Source organism: Panthera onca, chromosome B2 (assembly GCF_046562875.1).
Source record: "Panthera onca isolate mPanOnc1 chromosome B2, mPanOnc1 haplotype 2, whole genome shotgun sequence".
NCBI classification, from domain to species: Eukaryota; Metazoa; Chordata; class Mammalia; order Carnivora; family Felidae; genus Panthera; species Panthera onca.
Genome location: NC_138343.1, coordinates 100,815,666 through 100,824,462, shown reverse-complemented (window position 1 = coordinate 100,824,462; position 8,797 = coordinate 100,815,666).

Genomic DNA, 8,797 nt, shown 5'->3' with positions numbered 1-8,797 from the left:
ACTACAGATTTGAAAGACTATAAGAAACACTAGTACTCACTGCCCGTTACCAACCTCATATTTTCAAAGGAAAAATGATAGCCATCAAGAATGCCAGAGATCAAATCGGGTGTCTCAGTCAGTAGGCCGAACGAGCCTAACACTGTGTTCCTCTGCTCACAGTTCAAAAGCAGACACTTTCAGGGAATCAGTGCATTCTTCCACACTGGGGTATAAATCCCTGGAATCACGGAGCCAGTCACGTTCCAACTGGAAACTGAATTTCTGAAGGCAGTTTCAAAGGGTCGATCTATTTATTGACTAACAAGTGGTAGGTGCTGGGAATACAGCTCTGAACAAAAGGAAAGCTCTTCCTTCCTGGAGCTTACAATCTCAAGGAAGAGGCCCTCAACAAGTGAAGAAGTAAATAATAAATGTCACTTCGGCAAATTTTAAGTGCCATAAAGGAAAACAAAGCAAGGAAGGGGAGGTGACAAGGAGGGACGTTTGTTGTTGGCAGGTTGTCACGGAAGACGCCTGAGCAAGGGCGTGAGGGTGGTTTGAAGGATGAAAGAGAAATGTAGGGAAGGGGCACCCCAGCACACAGAAGGGCAGGGAGGGCAGCCCCGCGTGAGGACACAGAGTGGGTTAGAGGGCTCCCACCCTGGCTCCCGAACGTGCCCTTGCAGAAGCCACACGTCTGAGTCCTTTCAGAGTTTCATAACAGGAGTGAGATATATTTCAGTCACCTTTGCTGCACCTCCCAGCACCCTCACACCCACACACACTCCACAATTGAAAATGACCATTGTCCTGGGGCACCTGGGTGGCTCAGTTGGTTAGGCGTCTGACTTCAGCTCAGGCCATGAGATCATGGCTCGTGAGTTCGAGCCCCGCGTCGGGCTCTGTGCTGATAACTCAGAGCCTGGAGCCTGGAGCCTGCTCCGGATTCTGCGTCTCCCTCTCTCTCTGCCCCTCCCCGACTCGTGCTCGCTCTCTCTTTCTCTCTCTCTCTCTCAAAAAAAAAAAAAAATAAGTAAACATTAAGAAAATGACCATGGCCTAATTTTTCTCAGTGAACTCATTTACACATAGTTGCCAGCACCCACATTACCTGCCTAAACTCAGCTGGGCTTTCTCTGAGTGATAATCCCTGGGCTACTTGCTTCAGTCGCTCGGGGTTCTTATTTAAGATGTTACAGTCTCATCTTGTCCATCTCCCCATGGAATTACTGGTCAGAACCCCTGGAGTGTGTGTGTTGCCATGTAATATTTGCACACACTAAGTCTAAGAATCACGAGGCTATACCTGCATGTCTGCATTCCTAATTTAGCATTCCAGTGACCATATTCAACTTCTCAGTAATATTCAAATTCACTTCCCCCTCCCCCCAAAAAACCCTATTTACATAAAGCGCAACAAATCAGCATGGAAATATCCAAAGAGAAACAAAATGCATGATTTACTTAAAAATTCTGATTAAAAAGTTTTTAAAAATTTTTAAATTTTTTAAATTTTTTTTAAATCCCATTTGGGACTTTGTCAACATTTTTAGCCACTCCTCAGCGTGTGTTTCTCCCTCTCAACCTAGGAGAGGATTTGAGGCGACTTTTGGTTTGTTTGTTTGTTTGTTTGTTTTGAAAGAGAGAAAGCACGCATATGAGCACGAGAGGTACAGAGAGAGAGGGAGAGAGAGAGAATCCCAAGCAGGCTCCTCACTGTCAGTGCAGAGGCTGATGCAGGGCTCAGGCTCACAAACCATGAGATAATGACCTGAGCCAAAACCAACCAACTGAGCCATGCAGGCACCCCTTGAGCCAACTTTTAATATAGATGAACAAGGTCTCCATTTCTTTCTATGTCTCTGGGACTGCTAAGGAGCTTCTAAGAAGCTTTGATTACAAAGAAACTCAGGCTTTCTCATTGCCAAACAATATGCCATTTGCAGCAACATGGATGGAACTCGAGGGTATTATGCTAAGTGAAATAAGTCAGTCAGAGAAAGAGAGATATCATATGTTCTCACTCATGTGTGGATCTTGAGAAACTTAACGGAAGACCATGAGGGAAGGGAAGGGGAAAAAATCGTTACAAACAGAGTGGGAGGGAGGCAGACCACAAGAGACTCTTAAATACAGAGAACAAACCGAGGGTGGGGGCGGGTGGTGGGAGAGATGGGAAAATGGGTGATGGGCACTGAGGAGGGCACTTGTTGGGATGAGCTCTGGGTGTTGTATGTTAGCCAATTTGACAATAAACTATATTGAAAACGAATAAATAAATAAATATATAAATAAAATATGCAATTGTAACAAAAGAAGGAAGGAAAGAAAGAAAGAAAGAAAGAAAGAAAGAAAGAAAGAAAGGAGAAGAAAAGAAAGAAAAGAAAGAGAAAGAAAGGAAAAAAGAAAAGAAAGAAAAGAAAGAGAAGGAAAGGAAAAAAAAGAAAAGAAAGAGAAAAGAAAAGAAGAGAAAAGAAAAGAAAGGAAAGAAAGAAACTCAGGCTGGGGCGCCTGGGTGGCTCAGTCAGTTAAGTGACCGACTTCGGCGGCTCAGGTCATGATCTCAGAGTTCATGAGTTCTAGCCCCGTGTCGGGCTCTGTGCTGACAGCTCAGAGCCTGGAACCTGCTTCAGATTCTGTGTCTCCTTCTCTCTCTGCCCCTCCCCTGCTCACACTCTGTCTCTCTCTCTCTCAAAAATAAACATTAAAAAAAATTAAAAAAAAAAAAAAAAAAAAGAAGCAGCTCAGGCTATCTCAATTCCTGGCATGCCACCCCTTCGGCACCTGACATTGCCTGTGCATACCCAGCAAAACCATAGAAAATCACCATAGAAAATCACTCTCAGACTAATGTTCCTTTAAAAATTATTACCTCTGATTTACATAAAGAACTTGGTAGTTTAGAAATACTGTCTAATTATAATATGTTTCATCTTAGAGCATAGAACTCTGTTTAATCTTGCATTTTTCTTTAAAAGCAAACCAAATAAATTACAAAATGTACGTAGTTAAAATTTTTCCTACTAAACCGAATTCACACAGACCTTGGTTTAGAGGCTTGGAGTAAGTACGCATGTGTTTCGCGATTTCAAAAATAACAGAATTGCTTACAGGTCAGTCAGAAATTTTATACAAGCATGAAGAAAAAAATGCCCCTCCTAATGTCAAAACATAATTGAATTTAAATGAAGCACTTTATTTTTTAAATGTTTTTATCTTATTTTTGAGAGAGAGAGAGAGAGAGAGAAAGAGAGCGTGAGCAGGGGAGGGACAGAGAGAGAGGGGAACAAAAGATCTGAAGCAGGCTCCATACTGACAGCAGAGAGCCAGATGTGGGGCTCGAACTCACAAACTGCAAGATCCCAACCTGAGCTGAAGTTGCAGGCTCAACCAACTGAGCCACCCAGGCACCCCTAAATGAAGCAATTCAATTATGTGTGTTGGTATTATTTCTAACAACTGATACTATTTTGGTGCCTTTGGAACACTTTTTTTTCCACTCAAGTAATTTTAATTAATACACATATACCACTTCTTCTATCTGAAAAAAAAAAAAATGAAATTTGACACATGCACATTTTCAAGAGAAAAAGCATCAAAAATTCTTTTAAAGAAAGGAACCCATTTCTGATAGTGCTCTTTTTGTGCACATTATTTAGCCACACTGTCACTCTTATCTATTGGTCATACCTCCTATTACATTGCATGGAAATATTCTTTCATTCCACAGTACTCCAGAAGTTAATTGAGATTGGATGAATAGTGACAGAGTCATAGTATTAAATAAAGAATTTCTGGCTTGTTTTTCAAAACCTGAGCAATTCTCTATGCATCAAGTGATTTTAGTCTAATGAAAATTAGAATTTTTCTAACTTTGCAATCAGCTTTTCATTGTTATATTTCTTTCTTTTTAATGTTTATTTATTTTGAGAGAGAGACAGAGAGAGAGTGTGTGTGTGTGTGAGTGCAAGCGGGGGAGGGGCAGAGACAGAGGGAGAGAGAGAATCCCAAGCAGGCTCCCTGCTGTCAGCACAGAGCCCGATGTGAGGTTCAAACCCAGGAAATTTAAGGACCTGACCTGGGAAACCAAGAATTGGATGCTCAACCAACTGAGCCACCCAGGCGCCCTCATTGTTATATTTCCATACTGTGATATCAGACACCCCGACTCTCTTTTCTGTGAGGAGTGTCTCCCGAACTTTCTCCACTTCCCTAACATTTTACAAAGGACAGTAGAGTGAAGCTAAAAACAAGCACTGCACCACACCCTGTACACACACACGCACACACACACACACACACACACACACACTCACACCTTTACCAGCCGTTGCCCTTTTCCAGTCCTATGGTTAACCTTTCAGATTCTTTGTGTTACCACAAAGGAGCAATCGCAACCTACAGATTAAAGGGTGCCAAAAGTGAGTAATGTCACCACCCCTGAACTGACCCAATCCCAGCAGTCTGTTTTATCCAAGTCTATACCAGTGCTTAAAATGTCCACTAGAGGGTGCACTATTTCTTTCTAACTTTTTGAGGGTGACCCAAATTAATAATTAATGGCAATCTATTCCAACCCTCTTAATCCACCCAAATATTCCACCTAAATAAAGCATTCAACTTCAGGGATATCAAAAGCCAAACAAAACAGAAGAGTCACATTTAATGGGTCGAGTGGCCAACTTGAAGTAGCAAGAACTACCTACCTTAGTCTAACGGCAGGATAATTTCTTAATCCAACAATTCTTAACCTCAGGATGAACGCAGTGGGCACTGTATGCACTATGATCTATCTGTGCTGCCTACGTACCCACACACACACATACACAGTCCACACGTCCCGCAAGGTTCTCAAGGAAAAGATTAAGGAGTGAGATGAATCTCAGATCAGTAACCAGACAGGATAGATATAAGGGCAACAGCCCTGTTTGACCACAGAGCTCAGCACTTTTAATAGCAACCCTTGTCTCTCTGCTGCTATGTGTCAGAGCAAAGCAGTTTTTTCAGTTGTTTCACGAGTTTGTTAACTCAAAAGCAGGCTTACTTGTCAATGATGAGTCAATAGGGTAAGCTCTTAACTGTGTGTCCTGTGATTTAGACAGACAACATGGTCACCAGCAGACAGGCATTAACATCAAGGAGATCAGTGAGCCTAGTGCTCCATAGGACCTTCCATAAGATGGGCTGGGGAGGGGCAAACTTCTCATCTCCACTGCTGAGATTATTGATATTATTAAGGAAATACAAATGGCCTTCTTTTCTCAATAGCAATTATAATGTAATGCTCACAATATCATTCATTCAGTATATTATCTCTTCTTCAACCGTAATTCATGTGTTTCATGCAATTGTCTTTCCACAGAGTGTGTCGGTGAGCATACACCGTGTCATCTGTTGTTTTAAATATTATTATGAAACTAAAATTCCTGTAAAAGCTCGCAGTATTTAACTTTATGATAGTAATGGACTTTTGTTGGTCTCCACCTGTTCACTGCTAGGGCTAGCCAATTTTCTTCTCTTGATACTACTCCAGAAATCTCTAAAGTTATCATTATTACCCATCAACTAAGATGTTCCAGACCTCTCTTATGCTCCCTGCCCTAAGTTTAGCAGTAGCTACACTCAACAGAGACATACTTCATTTCAGAGAAAGATACTACAAAGTCCTGGAATCTGGCTCCTAGTCTGCTTTCTATATTATTCATACCATCCTTTACATTATTCATACCACCATAAACCATCTAATATTAGAAGCTGCGTAACTGATTTCAGTAACATAAGAGTGGACTTTCAAAATCAGTTCTTCAGCTATATGGGTGAACTAACTGTTATTCATCAGGATTGTTACAACAGTGGGTATTTACTGCAATGCATGTTGATCTCCAGTGGGGGTACTCTCCTGGTGGTAGTGGAGTGAATTAAAATATAAAAACTGGTTCTCTAATATGGTAGAAACCCATAATGTGTCCAAACCTACATGTAACAAAATACCGGTCCATTTCTGATTGATTTTTCCTGCATTACTGAGTAAAGTATGGAAAATTTTGTTAACACTCCTTGGCCAAGTGTCCCTTGACTCTCTCAGTCCCAGTTAAGAAAGAAGGGATATAATAAAAATGAAGTTCATTCATTTCACTGTTCTTACTAGTACTACGGTTTGGGATGTAATATCTAGTATGTACTAGTCACCAATGTGTAGAAAAGTCCTGGGTTTCCTTTGACTTTGACTTTGTCCTAAATAGGACATGTTATTGCAGCTGTCTTCATTTTTTCTACCTATTGCATACCAGTTATGGGTGTAGTCATTAAATTTTTGTTATTTCAACCATAGGTTGCAGAAAAAATCTTTATAAAGAATATCTTTTTTTAAATTAAGCTTTTGAGTCCATTTCTGTTCCTTCCTACCGAAAGGTCTTAATTGTTAAAGGTGGTCTCAAGTCACTGGCTATTCTGGAATGGAACATCCTTAGCATTTTAATTAAAAAAGGTCACAATTGGAAAAGCTACTATTTTCTGACAAAAGTCTACAGGAGTCAGAATTCATTGGCACGTTTTCAGCAGAGTAAATTGAAAACTTTAATCAGGGGCTGAAAGTGTGACCATTCCCAAACGGTAGAAAAGTCAAAGGTGAGAAGATATTCACCTCAGCTGCGCTCTTCATCGGGCTCTTGACTGAATTATTAATGATGGGAGAAGATACTACACTCATAAAAGTTTCCTTATGGGCTTTATTTAGAATCATTTCTCTTCCTGGATCTTCTGAGGGATCCTGCCTAGGGTGAGTATCGACTCCAGGGCATGTAAAATCTCCTGAGCTGCTTTGTCTTTTGGGATTCTTAGCCCAAGTAGTTTATCAGCACAGCAACCGCTTTTAGGATAGTTTATCTCACCCTGTTGGGTCTATGAACCTGGCTCAAGCCCATAAAGTGTCTGCTCCTGAGGCCCCCTGCCCCCACCACCTGGAAAAAAATTCTGTAGAACAGATGTCTTAATACAGATGCCTGTATTGGAGATGGGCATCTCCATCTCCATTATAACAATTATAACAATCTCCATAATGTTATATCTCCATTATAACAATATAAATGGGTAGTTCTGACTGCTGAAAGACAGCAGGGTGAGGTAAGGGGTGAGAGACTGGTCCACACCTACCCTCCTAGCACCCACTAAGCCAGACCTTAGGTTGTCAAATCTACCTATGTCTCAAGAGAAACTGGGTTTTTATAAGTATGTTTATTGTAGAGATGTCAGATGAGCAGAACGGGACTGATCTTGCCATCAGCTCAGGACACGTGATCTTCATTTGTTCTTTATTTTATTTGGAGTTTTATTCCCTTCATCCTATATAACCCAATGTCTCTCTCCCTCCATAGACTCCCAACCTCAAGTATTTAATATTTGTACTTTCAAAGCAATATTTCTATTGGTTCTTATTATATGTGTATCTGTGATGATGTCTTTAAATATGGATATTACTGTTTGTATATGTTTAATTTACATAAATAGTGTGGGAGTATAAAAATTACATTTTAAAGATCTATCCATGTCTACTTAGTTCATTCCCTGTGATTGCTGTATAGTCTACATTTAACCTAATTATTCCCTGGTTCTTTGCTATCGCAAATAATGCCGTAATAAACGTATTCGTAAATACCTCCTGGTACATCCTTGTGAGAATCTCCCTGTTGTTAATGGTCTATATAGTAATTACTTAATTCCACTGAGTATTGCTTTATTGCCTTCCAAAGCGACCATAGCAGTCTACATCCCCACCAGCAGGGCGTGAGGTTCCCACGTCTCCATGCCCCACCAGCATTTGATGTCCAACTTTATAAACTTTTGCTCCTCTAGAAACAATATCTCAGATTTTAATTTGTATTTCATTGATTATTCTAAGGCTGAACATCTCATTTCTGTATTTCTTAATCATTAGAATACCTCTTAATAACCTTTCTATTTTTCTATTGTTTCTTTTTCTTATTAGTCAGAATTTATTTGTTATTCTAGATATTAATTCTTTCTTGGTCCACAATACTCTATCAATCTTTTCCCAGACTATCACTTAGCCCTAAATTTTGTCTGTGATATCCTTTACTGTCCTTCATTAAGCACTGGCTGAAAACTGAAGTACACACTTTCTCAGAAGCCACTGCAGCTGGGAGTGGCCAGATAATAATTAATTTTGATATAATAAATTATATTCACCTTTTCCTTTATACTTTATGTCTCAAAGGATTTATTTTAAAATAGTTCTACATCCCAGGGCGCCTGGGTGGCTCAGTCGATTGAGCGTCCGACTTGAGCTCAGGTCATGATCTCACAGCTCGTGAGTTCGAGACCCATGTCATTCTCTGTGCTGACAGCTCAGAGCCTGAAGCCTGCTTCGGATTCTGTGTCTCCCTCTCTCTCTGCCCCTAACCCACTCGCATCCTGTCTCTGTCTCTCTCAAAAATAAACAAACATTAAAAAAAAATTTTTTTTAAATATTTCTACACCCCAATCACAAAGAAGCCTTCTCAGATTTTCTTCAACTAGCTTTACAGCTTTGCCTTCCATGTTTAATTTTGTAGCCTATCCATTGAAACAACTTAATTTTTGGACCTATTCTATATTCTACCTCTTCCACATTCTGTCCAGTTTTCCCAACACTATTTATTGAATAATTCATCTGTTTTCCAAAGATCAAATACCAAGTTTACTTATGTGTCTGTTGTAATTTCTACTCTTCTGAATAATGTCTTAATATCAAGTAAGATTTTTTGCCCCCTTACTGTTCCTCATTTTCTAAAATAACATAGCTAATTATAGGTCTTTA